The sequence below is a fragment of the Melozone crissalis genome, unplaced genomic scaffold, assembly GCF_028551555.1.
Source record: "Melozone crissalis strain CALT ecotype California unplaced genomic scaffold, PUWL_Pcris_2 ptg000013l_1, whole genome shotgun sequence".
NCBI classification, from domain to species: Eukaryota; Metazoa; Chordata; class Aves; order Passeriformes; family Passerellidae; genus Melozone; species Melozone crissalis.
In genome coordinates this window covers 24,154,448-24,180,574 of record NW_026535791.1, presented here as the reverse complement: position 1 = coordinate 24,180,574, position 26,127 = coordinate 24,154,448, and positions in this window count along the sequence as shown.

Here is a 26,127-nt window from a genome sequence, read left to right as displayed (position 1 = left end):
AGGTGATGAAAGGTTTAACACCAATAAAATACTTGTGTAAGGACATAACCTTATAGAAAAATAAAATAATAATAAAAAAGGGGACATTTTAGGTATCTACTTATTTCTATATTCCACTACAAGTATCAGCTCCTCTTTTGTACTAGAACCTGCCAAGCTTTTCCATGTTTTTGCACACTCAGTAAATACTGAGTATCTTAACTAGGACCTTCCTTGAACTGCATCCCTCTTTGGTAAGTCTTTTAGAGCTATTCTTTTGTTTGGAAGTGGGTCCCAGAGTCCAACCAATAACACAGCTAAAGGCACTCACTGTGGGAAAATGCTCCAAGATCCTTTAGGTTGGTGTTTCACAAACTACCTGCTCATTCCTGGCTTTCATCAGGGTTACACTCTCAGTCTATATGTGGAAGTCTTTTTTAGTTTTATCCTATATGTTTGCTGGACATCTGAGGCCTTTCCATGATTTTGAAGTTAGTGAAAAGATGAAGAATCAGCATCTTCATTTTCAATCACTAAGCTGCAAACAAGGCATGCTTTGATTGTCCTTTTTTTTTGTTCTCCTATGATATTTTTATGCATTTTGCTTTAAATGATAATTTAGTGAAAAATAGAAAAAGTTAAAAGACTGGATCTCAGGCCAGTGATCTTCAGACTAGGTTCAGAACTGGCAGTCTTGAGGTCACAGAGATGCAGGTCTGAGTGAAACATTTTAGTTTTTATGTAATGCTGATGATAAATCATAAAGTCTTGAATAAGGGAGCCTCACATCATAGTTTTCATGGTGTTAGAGCCTGGACAAAATAGTTATACAAGCAGTTTTGAGACTAGAACATTCAGGTTATAAGTAAAGTAACACAAATTCAATTTCTAGTTGAAGAAATTACTCATTACTTATTTAATGAGAAGATAATTTTGTCTGCTAATAACCAGGTTTCAGGTAACATTCCAATTAAAGGTAAAGCAGAAAAAGAAAAGGCAGCATAACTTCCAATAGGGTTAAAACTTGGACTTCCTAATATTCAACATATTTCTGTTTCAATATAATCATATGGCCTTTTCTGCTTTTGCTCTGAAAGAAAATATGATTTCCATCCTCAAGTGAAATTCAAAGTCAAAATAAGTTAAGAATCTGTAAGAAATTGCCTTCTTGTACGAACCAAACCTGACAATTTTTCTCAGTCCTGCGTTGGCACAAGCTGCTCACATCTACGCAAAACATGTTTGAGAAATTATCAAGTCACAGTTATTAAGTGAAGTCATCTTGTGTTTATTTTGCATACATGGATATATGCATCATCAGATGAAAAAGAATGGAAAATTACCCAGACCAAGTGCCTATAGATTAAACATCCTGCTGTAACTATTGATGTGTATTTTTAAAAATTTTTATTTCTATTTTCTGTGTGAAAGCATCTTAAAAATGCAAGTTACAAAGCTGGAGTTCTTCCCCATTGCAGATGTAGTAATAACTTTCTAATTAGAGAATTCATTGCTACGCTGAATAATCAGCTTGTTGAAGGCATGCATTATAGTAAAAGAAAAAAAACCAACCACTCAATAGTAACATAGCTGTCCCATTAAAGTCTTGATTAACTTTATAACAATAATGCAGTATCATTATGCTTTCATAAATTAGAAGACAAATTGTATTTATGTCAACTAATGCACTTGTATCTTTTCAAAAGGATGCATGTTTAATTTAAAGTAAAATAACTCCAATGACAATAATTTCTTAAGTAGGAAGGTGACATATGTAAACTCTACACAAATACATAAACCTTATATTTCAATATATCCACTATATTATATAAGGGCTTCAAAGAAAGTTTTAATATATAATATAAATAACTATATATATGTGTGTGCGTGTGTGTGTGCCATAAAAAATGACACAGAGTAACATCAAAAGCAGTAGATATGAGCAATGACAATTGAGATTATCTATTGCAGATAGGCTGACCTATCCAAGTTGAGTCCCACTGCTCCTGTTTGGTCAGCAGGCACCTTTTACCATCTGTTTTACTTACATTGGCTTAATCTTTTCTATCATTATATAACAGAGATATGGCCAGATGGCTATTTGGATGCAACATGCAGTCTGGAAATCACAGAATTTTCAAGCTCAGATTAAAAACTCAGATTAAGTTTATGAGACTTTAAAACAAGACAGTACTGATAGCTAAACAGGCAGTTTGTATGGATATTTAAGAGTACTAAAACAAATACTGGCTTCCATTTAGCAGAATTTTATATTTAATACTAAAATTACCGAATGAAATGTTCATATGTTAATTAGAATTTAGGGAAAAATCCTCAAAGACAATCTCAAAAAGAGTATATATAATCATTTTTAGGAACAAACTCCTCTCACCCCACAAAAAATACTTCAACATCATTGCTCTGTAACTATTCCAATAATATTTTTGAAACTATATTGCATAATATCAACTCAGATATTGAATATCAAAAAGGTTTTCTTACAATCACTAGATAATCAACCAGTCTTTTAAATGACTGTACTGAAGTTCAGTCTCAAAGAGGCATATGGCCATAAGAGAAAGACTGCAGATACAAAAAGAAGGCTGGGTCAAAGTCCCAGTGCATATCTGAGAGCCCACATGTCTGTCAATGTACTTTAAGATGTAGCTAATAAATATTTGTCCACACTTTCTTCTTTCCTCAAGAGAACACATAGTTCTGAAATTTGATATGCTTTCTATTATGTTTACATGGTACCTCTTATGTAGGATAGAAGGAAGATACCATCTTTCATGTATTAAAGTGAATATTTTTAAAGGAGAGAATAAAGCATTTTATCAACAATTTCTTCAAGAAATTATCTATTAAACTAGAAATCTGAATCACATTAGAGTAATAAAATGTATCTGTTAGATATTTTTTTTGCCATCCCTTTCCCAGATTGTTCTGCAAAGCATTAATTCTGCCTTATCCTTGGAGAAATCATTTCAGTTTTTTCCTCCCTCGCTTTCAGCTCATAGAGATATCTTTGGGAGAAATTTTGTTGTTATTTAGATTTTTTGGAAGTGTTACAGAACAGAAACCATGAGCTAGCTAAAAGCAATGGGATTCTAGTGAATAAGACATCACATCAGTATCCTAATCATTTCACAGCCTAAAGACAACTGCCGTGAAGCCAACAAAAGAGCAAGCAGAGCCTGCCAATAAGCCAGATGCTACTGTTGAAAAAGAAATTTCTACTGCTTAACATCTGGGCACTGTGAATACCTTTTAGAAATGAGGGAAAGAACTATTCTACACTGAGATACAGAGAATGTTTATTTAAACATGTTTCACCAGCAGATCACTCTTATTACAAAACTACCATTAGAAGGTATTTATTTTGTAGCTGAATTTTTTAAAGGGAAAAGGGATGTAGAAAAACAGTCTCTATATTTTAAAGCAGCCCTTGTGCTCAGTTTGAGTTAGCAAGAGTGGTTGATAAGAATCTTGAAATCCATATGGAAGCTAATGTGCAGGTATCACATACTTGGTTTTGTTTGATTTACTTGTAAACATGGCTTTACTTGTGAAATTAATGCATCTTCTACAGGTCATCTGGAGATGGTTTTATTTCCTAGCAGTCCATATTGGATTCAAGCTTTGTCAAAAGTGTTGACGAAAACAGTGCTTAAATGAATGTTGCCCAAGGTAATTTTGATATGTGTTTCTTTAAGGGCTGTAGCTTAAATAATTTTTTTCATGTATGTAAGAAGAGAAGGAATGAAATTTTGGGCTTAAAGATGGATGCTACATTGCACTGGTCATCTTCTACAACAAAAAGAACAAGCAGAAAGGGTGTCTGTATGTTTGACACTTCCCAGTCTGTTAAAAGACCAGTTCAAGCAAATTGGCACAGGCTTTCCATTACCACAGCACACACTTTGAACAAATCTTTTATAGAAACGTGAAATCCTAACAAGCCACAAATTTGATTTGATAGAGAAAAAGTTGTTGCATGAAGTCTTCAAATAACTTTTCATTCACTATTTATTTTATATGGGAAGCAGAACACTGGCAATGGACACCATTATGAAATTCTGGTGTAGCTCAGCCATGCTCTGTTATCATTGTCATTATGGGATTACCATGATGTTTTAGGGTACACAGACCTGGAGTTATACCTTTTATGACTTTATTTTTATGTCTAGACTACTAACACCTGCATTCTATATCATTTAAAAAATAACATTTCTTAAATGCATGCATTACTCTTTTCAAACAAAGACAGTGTCTAATAAAACAAACAGTGCAACATTACCTTTTTTTCAAATGAGTAGAAATGTATCAAGAGCAAATTATCAAGAGCAAATTTTCACATCTGAGTAATTTTTTCCCCCTTGGGTAATATTTTACGGGCATTGACCTTAGAACCAGTCCCTATTTATTTGCTGCTTTTTTGTTTTCTACGGCAACATACACAATTTCATGTTTCTTGTAATGTGTTTGAGAAGCATAAAGCCAAGTAGAAGAATACGGAAAAGGTTCCCAAACCCTGAAAGAAGTTGAGCAATTTTAAAAACCTCAAACCTTAAGTGGGCTGCAGCAGCTTATGTATCTTGTGCTCAAAAAATTGCTGGTTGCATTCATACAGCTCTTGTAAAACCACTGCTAGATGTTCAATACAGGAAAATCCCCCAAGCTGAACAACAAGCTGTGCTACAAAAATTTACTTCACTATTAATTATTCTTGAGGTAGTGCAACCCTATGCCAGCCCATTGAATTGTGCTGGGCTGTTAAGATGGTAGAATCCAGTCCCACAATCCAGACCTCGGTTACCACACACCTTAGGTGAGGAATCTCACTGGTCCATATTGAGGCAATTGCCTACTAGTCAAATTTTAGCCTTATGCAATATTTTTGAGTCTTCATTCAATTATAGATCTTCATTAAAACCTCTTGGAAATGCCTATGGTAGGCTGGAAAGACCAGATAAGGACTATAACATGCTACTTGTGTAAATATGAAAGAAAATGCAGCCATTAAGATTTTATAATTTCTATAAGATTTGTTGTTGAATTAAGTAGTATTTCAATGTATACTGTTTATATTACAACAGAATTAAATTTTTATTCATTTACTTCTAAATGCTACTTCCATTTTGTAGGCTCTGTCATTTGCAGCAGATGAGTAAATATACTTACTTGACTTTGAAACTACCCTATTTCTGACTGCAGTTTTGTTACTACTATGAATGACTTTCACAACAGGAACACAGGCCAATTTAAAGTCCAGGCACCAAGCAATTTGAGATCCACCAGCTTTATGCAGTAATATAATTATTCCCTCCGAGGCTCTTAATTGTATTCATCACACCATGATTTCTGCACAAATTAAGCATGCATTTACTGCTATATATAACTTGCTTTGCAGTTAACATCCTGGAAACAAATTTCAAGGAGATAGAATCTTGAACTTAGTCATCCCATGAAATCACTAGTTTCACTGCTTGGAAAAGTCACTTAGACTGTAAGGTCATTATATTTTTACATTGCCAAATCATATACAGAGAGGCAGTGAATAAAGATTGTGATGAAAAGATCACAAAACTTATATAAATATTTTGTTCAGACTTTAAATTTAAAAACCCCTAGCAAAATTACCTTTAGATATGTTTTTAAGACACATAGCAAAAAAATTACCCTTGTCAAAAAAACCTTACTGTCTGTAGAAGACAAAATGTCTGAAATTCAGATTCAGAACAATTATGATTGATATCACATATAGATATGTGTGTGTTTGGATTTATGAATGTGTGTGTGTACCATTCTGACCTGTTACTTTGTTAATTTTATAAAAATTACACATTTCTATGAGTATTTCAAATAAAACCCCCAAACCTTATATGAATTCGCATAATTGTCCAAGTAATGAACTACAGTGAATACATAATTTGTAGTAAGTTATTAAATGAAGAATACATTTGTTTGTAAAATTGTACCCTGTATAGGAGTTTATCTACTCTGCTAGCCAGGTAATTTTGAAATATATATTTCTGTAATTACATCACAGCAGTGTTGGTCTATGTGAAATCAGAATAACCCAGTAAATTTTTTTCTTGCTAAACTATTTTATTGGCGAGGTGGAATAGGGGAATGGAAGAGAAAACAAAGTCTTATGCTATGCCTATCAAAATGTGATAGATATGAGAGCCTAGACGTTCTTTTTGTTTTACTTTGCATTGTTTTCTTTCTGTGGACATTTCTCTATACCTTCAGTTGTAGAAGGTGCTCATCAAGAAAAAAAGATATAAACAGGACACAGAGCTTGTGAACCATCTCATTCTTCTGAGATTTTATATTTGAGTACCACTTTGACATGTCTTTAAATTGCTACAATTTTATTTCTATAGTTTAAATTGCTATTATTTAATCATAGTTATAATTTATAAAAATTATATATTGTAAAAATTGTCCTGTGTCCCACAGAATTAAGAATTAAGATTTTAGCAAGGTTCAGAGTTTTTGTGGTTGAAATGTCCAGAATTAATGTTGGAGTTAAGGGCTAGAAACACTACCAAAATAAAAAGAAGAAAGAAAGCTCTGTGATTTTAATTGGCCTCTACATATTGAAGGTCAAACCAGAGGACCTCTCTAAAATGTGAGTGGCTGGTGAGCATCAGGAAAGCGTTACTTTCTGAATACAATTAAGATGGTGACTATTACATCCTTGCAATATGATTTTCTCTAACTTTCATTTTTCCCCCCTTTTTCCTTTATTTTTTTTAATATGTTTACTGAGTCAATAAACCATAAAATCTTTCAGGGTTTATTCTATTTGTATTTGGTGAAATTGTAACCACTGATGGTTACAGTACAATGTTTACCTCCTGTTTTAATTGGCTTGAGGTTCCAATAAATTAATGAAAATATCAAATATGTTCATAATCAATGCAGCTCAGTAAAGGCGTAACTTGTCATTGGTGTCTGACTAGACTCAAAGTCTAAGGTAATAAGAATAATTTCTACATTTGGAAGAAGCCCTAATCTCCAATGTCAATGAAAAACATCTATTGACTAATAAAATTAAACTGGATTTTGCCATATATGTTGCCAGCAGAGTTGCACTGATATGCTGAGAGATCAGGTATCTCATCTCACCACACATGAAGATTTAAAAATATTTCTGCATTTGTTGCATGCATGAGGGAGGACCTTTGTTAGAAAACTGGGAAAATTCCCTTAAACATCTGTAAGACATTTGCCTGACTAAGGTCCTAAATTTGGAGTTTCAATAGCCTACAGGGAGCACCTCCCTCACAATTAATATACCTAAGAATTATGGGAACAGCATGGAAGTGACTTGGAATGTTATATCATGGCCAAGGGACTCTTTAATTTAATGATCTCTTTTAGTTGCAGTTCACATGCGTGAATCCTCTACCCTTCAGTCTGATATGAGCACTCTCTGAGCATTGCATAGTGTGGATGAGCAGCTAACATTTCTATAGTTACAGTGCAGAAATTCTCCTTCAAAACACATTTAAGATACCAGGCCACCAATTAAAATAAACCATAATCCACAATCATAGAGAAATAAAAGAGCAACAGATTTTTGCTAAAATATAACAACCAGTCAGCAAAAGTCTATTTATTGGCAATGAAAACTGTCAGCCCTTTAAGCTCACCAAATGAAGCCTCTTCCTCAACAAACCACAACTCTCCGCATGCATCTGTTCAATATGACTGGTTTTGCAAAATCTGATAAGGGTAAAACTTTTACATTGCCCTTGAACAAGAAGGAAGAGAGCTACAGGAATGTTATGGAAAATTAGGCACTAGTATTCTTTTTGCTCCCATCATAGGATTTTGAGTTGTCTTATTAATTAGAAGAATTGGTAGGATTGGGAAAAAACCTTCTCCTGAGTGCATTGCCCAAAGTCATTTTGACCCTCAAAAGTCAGAAGCAGTACTCTGGAACCCTGCTGGAAAGAGGAGACAGATATTGAATTTGTAAAGTTATTTCTTTATATGTCATAAAAAATACTATATAAAACGTAATGGAATTCTCTTTTATTTTTCTCTGTCAGACCAATGTCTTCTAAATAGATGCTGAGCTGGTAGTGAAGCACATTACAGTAATCCACTGGAGAAAATCTGATCATAGACTATCATATTCTGAATTTAATAAAGAACAATAGAGTCAGTTACTGCTGCTGTTTGCTTATGTAAAACAGCTAGGAGTATGTCTGTACAACAAATCAGTAAGACCTGGCAAATGACAATTAGCCAGGAGGTGTTGCAGGAAACTTTCTTATTCAGAAAGGGCAAAGTGGTGGCCACACCCAAGTTTTATTCTTAGCATCCCAATTTACAAGAGAAACACATGGATGCATCCTAAACTGTATACAAATATTAGCTTACACAATAATATTCCTTTACTGACTTTTATCTCAATATTTAAATTCATTTTAATCCAGTCTTTCCAGTTCCAAACACTTCCCTTGATTACTTCATTCCTCAATGAAGATTTTGTCCATTGTTTATTAACATGGCAAAACTGAAACTCTAACAACCATGCATATTTATATTTATTGTTTTGTGAGGTACATAAATTTTATTTGATTATTTGGATTCTGAGCTCAAATACTTTGCAAGCCCTTATTAGTTTGCTTAGGGTACTGCCACTTCTGCCCAGACCTTCCAATTTGGATAGTTATGTTTGCCTCTGATAGTCAAGACTATTTTGAACCTTATCAGAGCCTTTTCACATCATGGTGTAATATATGTTCGTGTAGCAAAATGAAGACAAGATTGTAACATGTTGAGTAAATCTGTTTTTCCAATCTAATAATAGCATTTCAGGCATGGTGCCCAAGCCTTGACATCTACTATTGGCCAAAGTACAGGCTCCCTGTTCTATATATGATGTTATCCAAGTTGCTGCTATGTACTGAAGCAAATGTCCCCATTTTCATTTATTTTGTTGCCCTTGTTAAGCAGATAATACCAGAACATTTTTACTTTGGTCTTTTGTCACTTTATCTATGTGGAGAAAACTAGACTTCTTTATTTTATACACCCTGATTCCTTAAAGTCCTGCCAGATTGAAAGGACAACACATTTGATGTAAAAATGAAATTAAAATAGCAATTTTATTAACATATTAAAGTAGCTTTGGATCACATCTCTTGTAAAGTCTGATCCAGTGACCATTTAAGCTGGGAGAATTCAGTAGCTACTAATAGCAGAACTACAGCTTTTTCACATACACACCCCTATAAATGTAGCTGTACATTTGTCACCTAATCAGTGTAGATTTTATCTCAGCAATAAGAGCAATCTGAAGCCAGTTACTTTTAATAGAAAGTATGGCAGAAGTTCTGAGCAATCAGACAAAGCAGCACAATTAATGTAATAAAAAGCTTCAACAGGAAGTCTGTTGTGTCGGTTTCCCACTTAATCAGCTATAACATTATAAAGGAATTACAGGCACTATAAAGTCATGTGAGAAATATCTCACAGACATTTTCTTTGTTATCGTAGGTGAAAAAATAATGTGAAAGGATAAGTAATTTTCTCAGGTGCTCCTGAATTTTTCAGTTTTGGGGGATGAAAATCTGGCTTTCATGCTGCTGTTTTTTTCGTACCTGCATTCTGAAATCAAAATAATGGAGCCAATGAAGTGAATATATTTCTAAATTTCTGTCACACACATCACTCTGTCAGTTAGTAATTGACATAATGACAAAGTGGCCAGGGAAAATGTAAGTGGAAAAAAAGGGATTGGAACAAACAGGATGTGCAAACGAACCAGTCTAGAGAGTCTGCATACACTCGATGGCATGACTGGCTTCATTCCCATTGTATTGTTTAAAAAAAAAAAAAAAAAAAAATTCTAGGTCTTGTGGGTATAAGGTGAGTCTGATAAACAGAAACCTTCTAATTTTCTACTTCCAAAGAAAGGTCTGCCAAGGTTAATGCTGAAGGTTCCTGAAGAATTTTGATTGGCACTGAGCAATAGTTTGGGAAGCATAACTGAAGAAAATGAAACAATAGGCTACTGAAATATCAAGGGAACTGAGAGTGTTAGAAGTGTTCATACAGCATTGTACACCATAGCATCCTGGACATGAATATTCATGCTTCTACAGTTATGCTCAAAAGCCTTAAAAAGTTCCCTGAGATATTATTATGCTGCAACTATTAACCCCAGTTAATATGTCCTGAAAAGAGTAAGGTGTGGAACTACACAGAAGGAAACTTTTACTGAAAATACTTGTTTAAATAGGAAACTTGTTGATTTTTACACATGGTTTTGAACTCTGGCACGAAGGCAGGAAAAGTGTTTGGTTGTTTCCTAGAGCAGGAGTAGTCATGTTCATGTTGTGTTAAACTCTCTTCCTTCCCAAAACAATGATTTTGTGAATGGATTTGTGTTTGAGCTCTGGCCCTACTCAGTCTACAAAGAGAGAACAGTTACAGTCATAGTTCTAATGAAGATATGCATGGATATGCATAGCTGTAACTGGTTTTAACTTTCTATTTAGCTGGGTTTTTTAATAAGCTCTCTGCTTGTTTGTTTTGCTTTGTTGTGGTTTTTTTCTTGAGGTTCTGTTGTTTGTTGTGTTTTGGGTGACTATTTTCAAAAGGAAACTGGTACAGAAGCTATGCATAAGCAGTGTCAGCCTGTAGATCCATTCCTGTCCTTTTTTTTTTGAAAGCACATTTACAATAGAAAACAGTTAGAAACAGTCTACAGTGGAAAAAGGGGAAAAGTAGCACAATCTCTAGAACAGAGCTCAGAATCATCCCTGCTTGTGTCAATTCCTAATGGCTATTCTCCAGGTGACTTCAGTAAAGTGATTCCTGGACTGTTTTATAGCAGACACTTTAGGCATGTTGCTGAATGTATGAAGACTATCACTGCTTAGTTTATATAATCAAACACATTTGTTCATGATTGTATGTAAAAATGACAGATTTTGGCATTTATAACTGTGTATATATAGACTCTTTCCCTGCATGTATGTGACTCGTATTACTGATCATTTCCAAATGCACTACAAAGATGTATGACATAAAATTATAAATCCTTATGAAGATATTTTAACCATTGCTGAGCTATATATCATATAGATCTGCAGCACACTAAATTAAATAAAAACTAGTTACTTAGAGGATGGAAAAGTCTCCAGTTTCATTTTTCATGTCTATATAAAGCATAGCCCCTCAAAAATTACCCATCTGATATGATATTCATAAATAATATGTAGTTATTTTAAAAGAGTCGTGTTTGTTTACATAGCTGACATAATATGTATTTATTCATAGTTAAAGAAGCTCAGGAATTAATTATTATAAAATAATATTTATAATATTATTTGTAATAGAATCTTGCCATTATTTGAAAGACATTTTGATAGAAAATACTATTTAGTTCTACACAATAATCCAAGTCCAGCAATAAGTACATGAAAGACCCATTACAATTTTCTCCTGCTTGCCTCATTAGGTTCAATGTGCAAAAGAGATCAATGACTCCAAGGTGAATTGACAAAGTGTGTATTTTATCATTTGCTTGTGCCCTGCCTTAAACAGAGTAAAAGATTTAGGTTTTATTTATTTTCTGAAGCATTTCTACTTTCATTTCTCTAAGTATACCACATTTAACTGCTTTCACACTCTTTCTGTTTTACTAGCAATCTGTTAGTGATCTTCTCCTTTCATCTCTCCACATACATATACTAACTAAATCATTATGGCTGAAGTGATATTTTTCATCCTTCCTCATTCCTACAGGATCTGGTGGTAATGATCTCATTTTATTTTTTTACAGACATTACAACTGTTCTTTTCATCCCCCCATATTTTTGGGGAGTCTCTTTAAATATATATATTTAATTATTCAAAACACACATCACTTGATGCAAAAAACATTTGATTATCAGATACGGGATACTTACATGGCTGCTAACATTAGTTTTGCTGTGTAAATTGTAAGCTGGTAAACAATAGTACCCTGAAATGCAGTATGAAAAAAGGAAAAAAAGCCAAAACCAGGAAAAAAAGCCAAAACCAAGAAAAAAAGAAAAAGATTTAAGGATGGTTTAGAAGGTTTTGCTATTAAAGGGGAAGATGTGTCTCATTTTGCATCTTGCATTGTCAGCCTGGGTTTTCTTACAATTTAACTTGGAGAACAATAAGTATTCTAGTATGAATTTATTTTACATTTAGTCTAAGGACTTAAATGAAATGTGTAAGTCTTACCAAAACAAGGATTGCAAAATTAGTCAAATATCTCTTAGTTTATCACTGTGTGCACAGGGGAGCTTCATTAATTTCATCTATTTCAGGGGATGTTTTTTCTGGAACCACAACTTCTGGGAAGAAGCAGAAACTTGAATCACCTTTTTTCTCTGGGTGATTTTTTTTTGTTGGTTTGTTGTTTTTTGGGGTTTTCTGGTTACCCCCAGAAGTTGTGGTTTTGACTTTGTTGATACTACTGGTTATCTTTCTAATGTTGACAATATATATAAAGATCTAGGAAGAAGGGTCTTTATTGCTTTTAGTCACATTTTCCGTGGTACATAAGGCACTGTTGATATGTTCCTTAAAAATGTATGGTTCCACTGAAAGCAAATGAATAAGGAAGAAGGATTTTCCACCTCTTCCCTCTTTCCCTCCTGCACTTCCCCACACTGGATGATGGCAAGAGCCTGCTTCTTAATGGGAAAACTGCATGGTTGGGAAAATGCATGAGAACAACCCTTCAGCTGCCATTTGCTGGAAACTATCACTAACTGATTTGAAATAGCATAGCTCACAGTTTTGATCTGAAATGTCTCAGCTGAGACAAAAACCTGAACCAAACCATGTATTTCACCAAACAACATCAATAAACCAGAGTAAAAGGTTATCTTGACATCAAAAAAATGCTATATTTGATTAGCTCAATTCCCAGTATTACATTTGCCCAATGCTACTCCTGCAATCAAGAGGATTATTTGGAAAGTGACTTGTTAAAAATATATATTTGAACCTTTTTTTTCTATAACACATTTCAAACTAAAATATTGTTTTGAGCTTTCCTTAAGAATAAAATTTGTAGTTTGTGCTTGAGGAAACTAAATTTCTTCATAGGCCACACACTAGAGACTTGCATCCTGCACAGGAAAAAGGGAGAATTATATATGACCAAAAAAAAATTAAAATAAACTCAAATATTTTGTCTCCTCAAAACAAGGAAAATGTTTCAGAGTTCAGAAGGTTTAATGAATTACAAAATTATAGAAAAAAAGTAGAGGTAGAGGTGAGAATAACGGGGACGGTGCATAGGACAGCTACTCTCATTTCAGTCTCAATTTTCTCAAAATGTTGAGTACTACTTAGAGTATTACAGTAAAAGAGAATTAAATAAGTGCTTGTAATTCAAGAGTCTTACTTTCTCAGATTCATACTTTGTGTGAGAAATATCTATTTTTCAGAGATCAGGATATGTTCACATAAGAATTATATGTCTTTTATTCTGAAAGAGAAAAAAGGTTTCATCAGTACCTGAGTTTATGCTAGACTTCTACAAAGGAATAAAACTTATTCACTGACTAATACATTGTTATGATTGAAATTGCTGCCTGAATAGATTGCTATTCCAGGTGAGTAAGTGGAACAGATCAGGACTATGTTATTTTACTACCAATCAGAGGAAAAACTCAGAAGTCTTGTGGTTTTGTAGCATCATCATATTTTAATAAGAGAAATCTGGTGAGAAAATTAGAAGAGAATGAGTAAAAAAGAAAATATATTGGGCATTGGAAATCAAATATATTTTTGTGTATGAATTTCATTAAGTATTGTATGCATATGTCAGAAAAACCAAACCAAAGCATTATTTTTCTCATTTATGCAAAAAGAAGGATGGTATATTCTGTAAATAAACTGATCTCAGTTTTTGTTTCAGGTCAGAGATCTAAAGATAATGGATGTATGAATGACCTAGATATACATTTTTTATATAGAGGCTAAGATAAATATATAGGTGATTGTGGTAGTGTAAGAGATATTTCTATTTTATTTCTGATTTAGCTATTGCACTGTGTCATCATCTAAGCAAAATCTGTGTCATCACCTAAAGTCTGGGAATGGCGTGACAAGAGCAATGTTGATCAGGACAAATTACTTTGCTATATTTTCACTAAAGGATGTGAATCTCCCAGTGATATTGTTTGTATAGTCTCTTTCAGATATATTCTTCCTACATATATTATTTCTCTCAATCTTTTCTGGATTTATGCTTTCCCATTTAATCCTTACTTTGTTATTTTACTTATATCTATGGAACCTTTGGAGTAGAGCCCTTTCCCACACCTGACATTTATTAATTACAAAAGAGGTTATTCTTTGAGAAAGCACCTGCCTTAATGAGTAGATGGTGAGTGACTTTTTAAAAGTGACCTAAAATAAATAATTTTCTTTTCCACAATTTTTATTTCCATACATAAGTATTTTTGATTCATCCTTACATTTTTTGCATATTAATATTGTGCTTGATTTCTGGAATTTTTGTTCAATTACAGTGAATTCATTCAATTAAACTCCTCTCACTTGCACACCTACAAACTCCATTTCCTCAGCCCCTGAAAGTAAATTTTAAAAAAAGATTATCTGGGTCCCTATGGCAAAGGCCAACTGAACAAAACTCTTGCAAATTCACTGGGAAGACAGAATTAAGACTCAAGAAATGCTAACTACAGTTGCATAAATATTTTAATTTTAATTTCTGTAAGTTCTTTTATCCTGTGCTCATCAATTTGTTCTCCCCCTATGCGGACATACAGTTTGCATTTAGATCATTTTTATTTTCTGTGCGAGTCTTTTAATCTGGAAGGTGTTTGAACTTCTTCTGCCAAAAAACCTCATAGTTCTTTAAACCAACATGCTTTAAATTACTTGCAATCAATAGTGTAAAGTGATGAACATCCTTTGCTCAATGGATTTCTTGAATTTTTTTGTTACAGTCTAGGACTCAGAAATGCAGTGATCATGGAACCTCCGCCTTGATCTTAGGGTTTGCAACCTTAGGGTCTCACTTCTTTTTCACCAACAGTTCATTGAAATATTGTCTTCAGTAAAAGTACTTCCAAGACTGTTCTTGAAATGCTTTGGGAAAAAATGCTTTTCCATCGGTGAACATTAAAGTATGAATTCCTGAAGAATTCTAGTGACTTCCAGTTGCTAATAATATGGCTTCAAATATCTCTGAAAGTATTCAGTCTGAAATAACCTTAAATTGATTATTTTTTTTATTTACCACTTAGGATGCACTATATTTTTTTCTTTCCCACATCTTTCGCTTTCCCATTTCCCTTTTCCCTGGAATCACATGAGTTCATTTTGCTTGAATTAAAGTCTCACTGGGTTGAGAAACAGGGCAGGTCTGGGTTTGAGTTTTTTGTTTGTTTGTTTGTTTGGGGGTTTTGGGGTTTTGTTTATTTATTTTTAATTTAACTCCTGCATTACCTCTTTTGCTACAACTTCCTGACACTTCTTCAGACACCAAAGAAAAGGAGGTGGATGTTCAGTCCTTTTATTATCCTAGAGTATTTTAAAACCAGAACAGCATTAACATTTTCTTAATACATGAAAATTGCTTTAGTGACATAGAACTTGAATAATTTCAACTAAGATTGTATTAATTTAATTTCTTTAAATTGGCTCAACCCTGTCATGGAACAACAGCCTTTCATTAATTTAGTATTTCCTTGCATCAGATTGAATTCTGAAACTATATATTAAATAAATGGTATACTTTTGCTATCAGTTTGATGATTTTATTCTTAACTCTTCTGATATATCAGCCTTTGATCTCAGTGAATACTTGCTTGTCAAGGTATAGTTTTGCTCAAGTATAGTCTGTTTTGACACACTGGTATCTTCTTTTATTGACTCTTTAACACCTGAACTAGATTTGTACAAGGTGGATATATGTGAGCAACTTTACAGTACAAAGAAAAATGGTTCACCTAATGTATGATTTCCTTTTCCATTCCTGTTAGTGCCTTCTGCTTCAGTGGACCTTTAGAGTTCTTATGGAACTTGATTATGTTATTCTTGACCCTCCCATGTCTACTTTTTATAAAAGAATGAACCTGTGACTGCATGGTACAGTTTTTAATAGACTTCACAAGTTTGAATTTCTTCTTCTTTGATGTCCTTGGGCATTCTTGATATGTTTCTTCATGGTTTGTAACCCTTTCCTAAAGTGTACTGTCTAAACTTAGGTAAAGTCCCTTTCCAGAAGATGTGGAATGTAATCATATTGTTCAGAAATGCAATCTTTTAAGTCTTGTTCCGCTTGTGTGCTTGACCAAGTACTATGCAGATAAAGCTATCCAGCTGTTCTATAGACAGTTCCATAATGGTCTTCATAGAAAAGTTGTCTCAGCTGAGAAACTGATTTACTTTTCCAATCAGTGCAGCATTCATGGGCAGAAGTTTGGTGAGATCTTACAGGATGAGTCAAAGGGTAAGATCTTTGGTATTGATGGTATTGATTTTCATTATGAGTCATGCTCATTGAAATTACAAAAATTGCTGCTTGGTAATAGTGTAAAATAGTTTCCTACAGTTTCATCAGTAATTTCATAACAAATGACAGTCCTCTTAATACTGTCAGCTGGACAGTACTCCAAAGTGTGGGAAAATGGAGGGAAAACAGGAGCAATCTAGGGTTTTGCTTTATTTTTTCCTTTTCTTTCATGGCAGTTAAAAGTCTGCTTGGGCTTCTGATCTGGAAATGAGTAATAGAAAAGTCTTTTCAAAGTAGGCCCTTGAAAGTTTAGCACTATTAGGAGCAGAGTCTCATTAAATATTCTCTATTTTCTTCTGGAAGTAGATTTGTGTATTTTGGTGGGTTTTTTTGGGTGTTTTTTTGTTTTGTTTTTTGGTTTTTGGTTTTTTTTTTTCTATAATTAAGACTTAAGTCAGAGCTAGTACTTCTATTTCTTTTCTGTAATAGAAATCCATGCCAGAAAAAGAAGATATAAACATAGTCTCTCTCATAAAAGTTATAAAGACCAAAGTGAGTGGGAAGAATGCAAAAACCTGGTGTGTTTGTGGTAGGATGTGTGGCTTGCTGTACTTCCAGTGTATTTCTATCCTTGTGGAAATGGAAAGTATGAATTTCAAATTGCCCCATGTCATGCATATAAAGTTAGACCATAGAACGTTTTTGTGGAGAGCTTTTCTACTGCCTGGCTGTTAAAAATGGCCCACAATGCAGTCAGATACAAGGTGAGTGGCTGTTCACTTTTTTTTCTTTAACTTAAAACTATATATCCATGGGTTCTGATTCTGCTCTTAAGATATTTTTAAATTGTTACTGCAGTTGTCATTATTATTGCCGCTGAGAAAACAGACAGGCGACTGTGAAGTGCATTCATTGGTCGGAGATATGGCCTTTCCAATTTGACTCCTCAGTGCTTCATGTGTGTATCTTAGGCAGCCTGAGTTACATCAACAACACATAAAGACCAAACAGGGCAAGGTTAGCTGCTGAGCAGTGCGAAAACCTAGAGACTTTGAGGAATTAGTTTTGGGACTGAACAATGAGCCTTGGATTCTGCAACCTGGCACCTGCCATCAGTACTATATTAATGAAAAGGAATACCCTTAGAGTTGGTATGGAGGCATAAAAGCTGGGGTTGCAGAGTGGTGAATCAAGCAGCCTTTATGAATAGTTACCATAGTGTTTTACAATAATGATCAAAAGCACTACAGCTGGTAACACTATTACAGCACTCCTTATGGATAAGAAGCATTATTCTTATGGATAAGAAGCATTACTCTCTGCTAAGAATTTTTATAGATCTGAATCTACCATGCTTTGTCATAAGAGGCCCTCTGTAAAGTCTTTAAGTTAATATCAGTATTTTATGCTGTACTACCTTTGCTGCGAAGCCAATGTCTCCATTCATTTCTATTCATTATATTTTGATATGTGTAACTCTAGAGCTAGATCCAAGAAAATGGATTTGAGTAAACTAAGGGTTTTATCTGGCAATTGTGATCTAGAAAATTCCATCTGAGATTTTACTTAAAGTATTTTTGTCAAAATTTGCTAGGTGTCATTTCAATGAGTTCTCTAGATTCCTTCTTCAAGGCAAGTGTATAAGAAATTTGACTCTGTCACCTAGTGGGTAAATTGCTAAACTATGAGACCAGAGACCTACAAGTTATTTTACGTCTATTTTCATCCACAAACTCTTGGTACAAAACACATTTTGGGTTTCAGCAGCCACTCAGGATTTTGCCACCTACAATTTACAATCTACTGTATTTTACTTTATCACAAAAATCTTCATTGAATCGGGCCTTCATTAAATTCGTAGCCTTAGCAATTACCGTGAATATATCAATCATTGAAAAGGTAAGGTCTTTTAATGTCATATAAAGTATACACCTTTCAGGCATTTATTCTCTGAAATTTCTGTGGATCTAGAGCATTTCTTCCTACAGAGAGCCATTTTAAATGTAACTGATATAAAGAAAATTATGGGATATAGCCTTAGGATTATGTCTATAGGAGTATATGTTTGTATGATTATAGTATTATGGTTACACATTAGGCTGCAAGTGGCAATGGGAAAGACTAAGCTTTCTGCATTATTGTGGCACATAACCAGCCATTTGGTCCTCTTTCATTTTCTCCAAACTTCTTCTTAAAAGACTGAAAATCTTTTTAATTCAAGATCCTTCTGATAATACTGCAGTGATATATCATTTAAAAGATAGACAGCTGTGGATTTGGCAACGTTACCTATAGTTACAGAATAAATGTATAATGTATTGAAGATTTCAGGAATTCTGCTGTCAACAATGAACTTGCCAGGCAAGAAATACTATATTAAATGGAGAGCATCTATTGTAAAGTCTGTTCAATTGCCATGGGGGGAATAAATCACAAGGATTCAAAAGATTATGAAAGTCTGACTTCTTTTGATGCTTCAACTGTTTCAGGCAAGAAGTCCATTTATGGATTCACATTCACCTTATCATGATTCCTTTTACTGATGCTTCCCTGTTGGTTGTACTATCACTAGGAATTTCTACTGAAACATGTACAGGCTAATCTTTGTTGGCAGGAGTAACAAAACTCTACTTACTCTGGATCAGCCAGTGAATAGATGAAGGTAACAATGTCACCTCCCCAAATCCTTTCCCATCCTTGTATTCATGCAATCAACATCTTTGTTTATTTTTTTTTTTTTACTCTAGGAAAAGAGAGTAAAAACAAATATAAAAATATAAAATTTATAATTTTATAATAAAAATATAAATATAAAAGGTAAACACTTCCTGAGCTCATTCTTTTAATTTCTTATGGCCATGGTACTGGTACATCAATGCAATATGTGTTTTCTATGCTGCTTGTGCTGGGACATATGAGAAGTATATGAGCTTAAGATGGCTTTAGTACTATTTTGAAAGGGCCTTTACTGATCTTTTTAGATTAAAATTAACTTTTTTTAAAAAATATATATGGATCCTTTGAGAAATTATAAAAATTCTGCAAATAGCTGAAAGGATCAAATGAATGTAACTAAATGTACTGAATGTCAACAATGTTAACACAACTTTGCTAAGAAACAACAAAAAATTTGTCTAATATCATATCTTGTCACAAAATGCAATACTGGGAATGTGGTCTTCCATTAAGACACTGCAGTAACTTTCAGTTTGCTAGCCTATATGGTACAAATCACACAGTTCTCTGACAATAGAGGACTCTCTGATAACAGGCTGAATGAGATATGAAATGTCAAATCTCTTTATCCAGTTCAAACTATCTGAAGTGCAAACAATGTTTGGGATACTGTTTTTTTTTTTGCTTGTAAATCTTGACACCTTATTTCAGTGAGATGGAAAATACATCATGAATTTCTATGGTAATCAACAGAGAGTTTATATTTATTTTTCTCTGTTCATGGAAAATACTTCAGGTATGCTATAGTTCATTTTGCCAGATACCTTCAAAATAATATTGAATGGTGGCAGGAATCCATATGCACAATGTTGGACTTAACATAGTTGTCCAGAGGGTCTTCAAATGCTTTAGTCAAATGCTTCATATTGCCAGCTGTGGAGACATTATAGAACTTCACTTACCATCTCCAGATGAGACTCTTGTCTGTACAGCTGGTCTAGAAAATGAGTTACTAAGCTATGGACACATACATTTGTATGAAAATATCTATGAAAATATTTTATCTTGGAAAGGTGCTGTGACAGCATTTAGGTATGTTCAAACTGAGGGAGGTTCCTCTGAAGATAAGATATTCTTTGCTCTTCCACGCAGACAAGGAATCCCTCTAGCTCTGTTCAAAAAGAAGGATTATTTTGGGTCCTATGACATAAGTATTCCCTCCTTTACATAACAAAGTCGATATTTAAAAATGTTTTAGAAATAATAAGGCATCAAAACCAAAGATACTGTTAAAGCAAAATTAATTCAGGCAAGTGGTGATGGTATATAGACACCAGATACAACTACATGTTTTTTAAAAATTTAATTTTAGTTTTCAAATGTCGGGAACCATATGCACTACAGTTTTTAAATAATAATAAGATTTCAAAGGCAGAAATGTACACCAATATCAAAACCATAAATAAGTATCCCTACGATAAAACTAAAGAAGAAGCTAAACCACAGCATATTCTAAAAACTGTGCTTTTGAAGAATATGTCTATGTTTTGTGGGGTTTTTTTCAATCTTGGAGCTGCCCCCTATAACAAATTCCTATTTTCTATTCAGATTACAAGAGAGAATTGGTTTTATAATGTTGTTTTTACAGTTACAAAATGGAAACAAAAGATTAGTGTCACAAAGATAAAAGTATTTACATAAGACTGTTTCATACTTGAGTTTTTACAGTCGTTCTCTTTTTTCATCCTTATATTGAGATCCACATTACTCCACATTACATGAGAGTAATGCACAGCTTCTGAAAAGTATGTTTACTCACAGGAAAATGGGAAAAACAAACACTGACTTACCAGTGTTTATTAGGCAAGGAATATAGTATCTGGAAACTATGACATAAAACAAATTATCAGAATATAATTGAATATTTTCTTCCGCACATAACTAATTGAAGTTGTAGATTTTGCAGTAATTACTGTGTACACACACCAAGTTATTCAAAGCATTTAACATTGGATATTTAACTTCAGAAGTTGTATTAGAGAACTGAACTGCCTACATGATCCATGAAACTTGTAAAGGAAGATTCATAGCATGCATGCTAGGACTTGACTTGTCCCATTAACCAGAACCTGATACTTTAACCTGCTGCTTAAATACAAGGAGTGTGTAACCCCCAGCAGTGTGAGGTTGCTTCCCTTTTGTGACTTGCCTGTCCTGGAAAGGTCTACACTGATCACCCTTTCTTTTGGCTGTACTAGGGTAGTCTTTGTGCTATGTGCATGAGAACATGCAGTGTAGTGAACAGAGAAAAGCAATAAAAGAAAAAGTGTTAGGATATGTTACTTCTGTCTGGTCTGGGAGGCTTCAGAAGGAAGTGCATGATACTATTTTGAGAAAACGAGCATATTGGGAACACAGGCAAAATTTTAAACAGTTCATATATTCATATATTCATATATTCAAAAGAAATTGTGAGGGGTAGAAAAAGGACAGCAACGTGTGTAGGAAAGGACAAGTTTCTAAGCTTCTAGGGTGTAACACAAGCTTTTTCCCCCATGTAAGTGAGGAAAAGGCCTGCTATATCTTTATATGTTTCATGGAGGCTTGTGGTCAATTATAAGAAATCAACTTTCCTTCCCTTATTCAGAAGCCCTTCACTGAGTTCCCTATATTGTCCAAAGTAATTGATCTTATATAAAAGCTACTGGAGCTTCTGAATTCACAGCTGAGTTGGGATAGAATAACTCTCCATCACCACTTTCTCACACCATTGACAAAAATTTCCAGACATCTAGTCATGGCCAAACTCGGAAAACAAAACAATTATAATTTTTTGGCTCTTAGTAGCCTAACCATGACATGTGCAAAGCACATCCACAATGGTGTACACACAGTACCAACTGGAAGATCTCTCTGTCATATCTGAGAAACTCTAGACTGTATAATCACACCAAAGGTAATATCTGTGTGTGTTATAAAGGTATTTTGGCATGGTGATTTTCTCCTGGATAAATTTTTGTGAAGCTAGTGAGTGTTTAAGCTTCTGAAGTAAGATGACTCATAAAAGAGCATTCAGATATTTGTAAAATATTTGGATCAAGCAAGAGTTGTTTCCAAAGACGCAGGCCATATGCCAGGCAGCATTGGGATCACATGAATTCTGGAGGGAAATCAAAGGGCTGAATGCTTGTCATACAGGACTTATGTATGTGTGAGATAGAAACAGATGAAATAACACAGAAGTATTGAGAGAAAGCAAGAAAGGGAACTCTAGAAATACCATAGAAACAAGAATTATTCTGTAAATGAATAGTCTGGAATAATATCCTGTATCCTCCATTCTGATTTATTGCTTTTGTCTACTCTTTCCAAGAACTTGTATGAGCCATGTACAATACTGACAGAATGTTGAAGAAGATCGCTTTTGAAAAGAGAGTGGGAAGAAGACGATCAGATGCCTGAGTATGGTACCTAAACAAAACTAACTTCATTTGGGGATAGGAGATGATCTAGTTGGAAACAGCAGCTGAGGATGAGGAAAGGTATCTCAGGATATCTCAGATTTCATTGCCCAACAATGCTTAGGCAATGGAAAAATTTCTCTGTCCTTTGGCCATGTTGATTTAACTACATAAAACTAGAGAGAAATTTGAAATAGTCTATGTATCTGGAATTGTGGTCCTACCAGGTACCTATGCAAAGCCAAAAACTTCAATATAGTGTGGTAGCCAACAGAAAGAAAATTCACAATAAGACACCTTCTACAATATCGCTGATTTGACAAAACTTTCTAAAAGAGAAAAGATACGGAGAAATTTCTAGAGGAATTGTTCTTGCAATTTCTGATGTATATCCTTTTTGTACTCAGGGTTGGATGATGGTACAGCTGAGATACTCAGTAAAATGAGTAGCACTTTGGACAGTGGGCAGTGGACAGAGCACAGGTAAAACAGGGCACCATAGCCCAGAACCAGGAATTTGTTGTAAGCCAGTTGATGATTCTCTGTGCTCATGCTTATGATTAGTGTACCCTGTTTCTCCTTGTTGGACCCTTGTACATTTAATGGAAGTTATTTTGCAGCATCATGTTCACATATTTACAAAATGTCATTACTTATTATTAGCTGTATTGATTATATACTGCCAGCTGCATTCAGATCTTTATTTTCCACTGATATTTTCTACTATTTATCCATTAGTAAGTGAAAGTAGAACTCCTCCCCTGCCTTCATCAGCCTGAACTTTACTAGATCAGAGCTCCAGGGCTTTGTCAGGAAACAGTCTGGGGGTTTTATAAACCAAATAACCTCAAGCTGTTCAATAAAGTATTTAAAATGTAAGTACTGTACCACTAGTGTCATTAGGACCTCAAATGTGCAGCTCTGTGGCTATCCTATTTCTAATACAATATGAAATTATAGATGTTTCTACATAATATTGATTTATGAGACCTAGCAATAAAATAACATATGCAGATGGTTTCTAGAATGCACTCGGAGCACCTCAGAAGGATTCTCACAGTAAGTGGCACCTTTGCATAGTGGGATAAACTCCAGAGACAAGTGTGCTGCATTAGTACCAGTGTCAAGCTGACATTTCAGGGTCAGTGAATAAATATACTAAAGCCCAAGTGTTTATTTTTGAGAAATTTCATATATAATGACCTTGACTTTGCATTGTTTTTTAGCTATGCATATGACCTCTATCCAAATCACACTTTGCAGGGATTTACTTCAGAAATATTATTCCTGCACTATTAAAATGAATTAATCAAAGCTTGATACAGTGCTTGATGCAGCACATTTGTGCTTCTATTCTTTCTCATGTTTTGATGAAATAGAGAAAGGACTTTAAATTATTAAAGCACAGGCCTCCACACAGTCATTCACACATATATATTCTTATATATATATAGGATTTATTTCCTTGGTCTCCAATTGGTAACCATATGATACATAAAAACATATAAAATAAGGAAGATCCAGTTCACTATCAAACCAATTGGTAATTTTTCATGTAAGCACTGCAAGGTGCTTATAAAGCACCTTTCCTTCTTTTTCTTCAGGGTGAAAGTAACTAGACAAAGAGATTTTTTATGAAATTTACCCTAGCAGTATTGCTATGGAACTTTTATTTGACCATAGAAGGCATGGGAATGCAGTCGCCAAATGCTAGAGATCTACAGGTAATGATCTTGCTTACCTTTATGCTTGAAAAGAGAGTTTTTCACCATTTTTCTGAAAACAGAACCCTGTTCCCCAGTGAAAAATAATCCCTTTTTGGAACATTCTAACATATAATAAGTTATACACCTAAGCAATCCCCAACCATATGAAGTTTAACAAGACTAAGTCCATATTCTCCACCTGGGTCAGAGTAATCCTGGTTATACCTTTGAACTGGGGGGTGAGAGGACGAAGATCAGCCCAGCAGAAAGACGTGGGAGTCCTGGTCCATGGTAAGTTGAACATGAATTCCCAGTGTCCTGGTAGCCAGGAGGGCCAATTGTGTGCTGGGGAGCATCGGGCACAGAATCGCCAGCCAAGCAAGGAAGGGGAAGGGTCCATTCTACTCTGTGATGGCTCACCCTCACCTTCAGTGGAGTTTTTGAGCATCTCAATATAAGAAAGACATCAAGCATTTAATTCCTTCTTATATAGAAGTAGACATCTTTGTCTAATCATAAATTATCTTACCAATTTAACCTACAGGCTGATGCCTCGGTTCTTAAAAACTTGACTTCAGTGATATGCTATTTCATTTTGATACTTATTTAGAATATGGCCTTTATATTTCATGATGAATTCTTTTGTTTTCACGAATTCATGATGCATAGAATTTTTGAATTTGAATTTAATAGATTAAAGGATTCTTCTAGTCCATACTCTGATTTTGTTGTAGTGACTGCTTTCAATTAATATATTGAAAAACATTTTTTAATTTCAAATTGCATTTAAATTTTACTTGGTAGAAACTTAGGTTCTGTGAGACTGATATAGACTAAAGAATTTTCCAGAGGAGAAAGTTACAGATATTATGCATTACTCTTGTATCTTAATTTTTTCCTTCCTATAAAAAGATCTCTAAGAATATCCTCAAGTTGTGTACCAGTTCTACTTAATTGTCACTCCTTAGCGCCATGCTTTTGAGCATTTGAGTCCAATTTAGGATGAGGATTTTCCAGCTGCCATTTCCCTGGCCTGTCAAACGTGAGACCAAAGACCAAGCTTTAAATTGGTTCATCTACCTGTTTTTATTATGGCTGATACTTCTGAGCTTCCAAGGCTTGAATAACAACACCAAGTCCCTTGATGCCTGCTACAGGTATCTAATATTCCATGCTATGAGCCTATCAGCTTTCTCAAGGATCGTAACTGATGAACTGAACTGGAATATTTGGCTCTCAACTACCTTTTAAGCATTGGTAAATAGTTACCTCACAAAACCTCTCTTATTTATCCATCTTTTCAAATGGGAAAACACTTTTCTCAGAATTGATGACTACTTATTTTTCAGCTAAAATAAATACAGATCTATATCTCTTTTCATTTGTGCAAGAAGCTGACACATTCTGTCACAACAGAACATGAGTAAATGGGAAAGTGACAGCTTCCTGGCAAAATTTTAAAGAGATAAACATCTATTTTTGTTTAAACAGCTACTAAAAAAATGCATAGAAGCTTTCCAAGCTGAAAGGCTGTGGAATATATGAATGCTGCAAACTGGCAAATAAATGCACAAGATCTGGATACTTTTTATTACCCCTACTGTTTTCACTGTATTTGTCCATTCCCTAGTATGAAAAGTTTAAGTAATGTACATAACATTATTAGTTTACATAAGTGAAACCATGCGATAAACATGCATTTTATTATTTTTGAAAATAATTGATAACCAAGCTTAAAAAACTTAAACAACCTCTTTTAAGCAGGAATGTATTTTTGCACTCAGTTTATGTGGAAAGT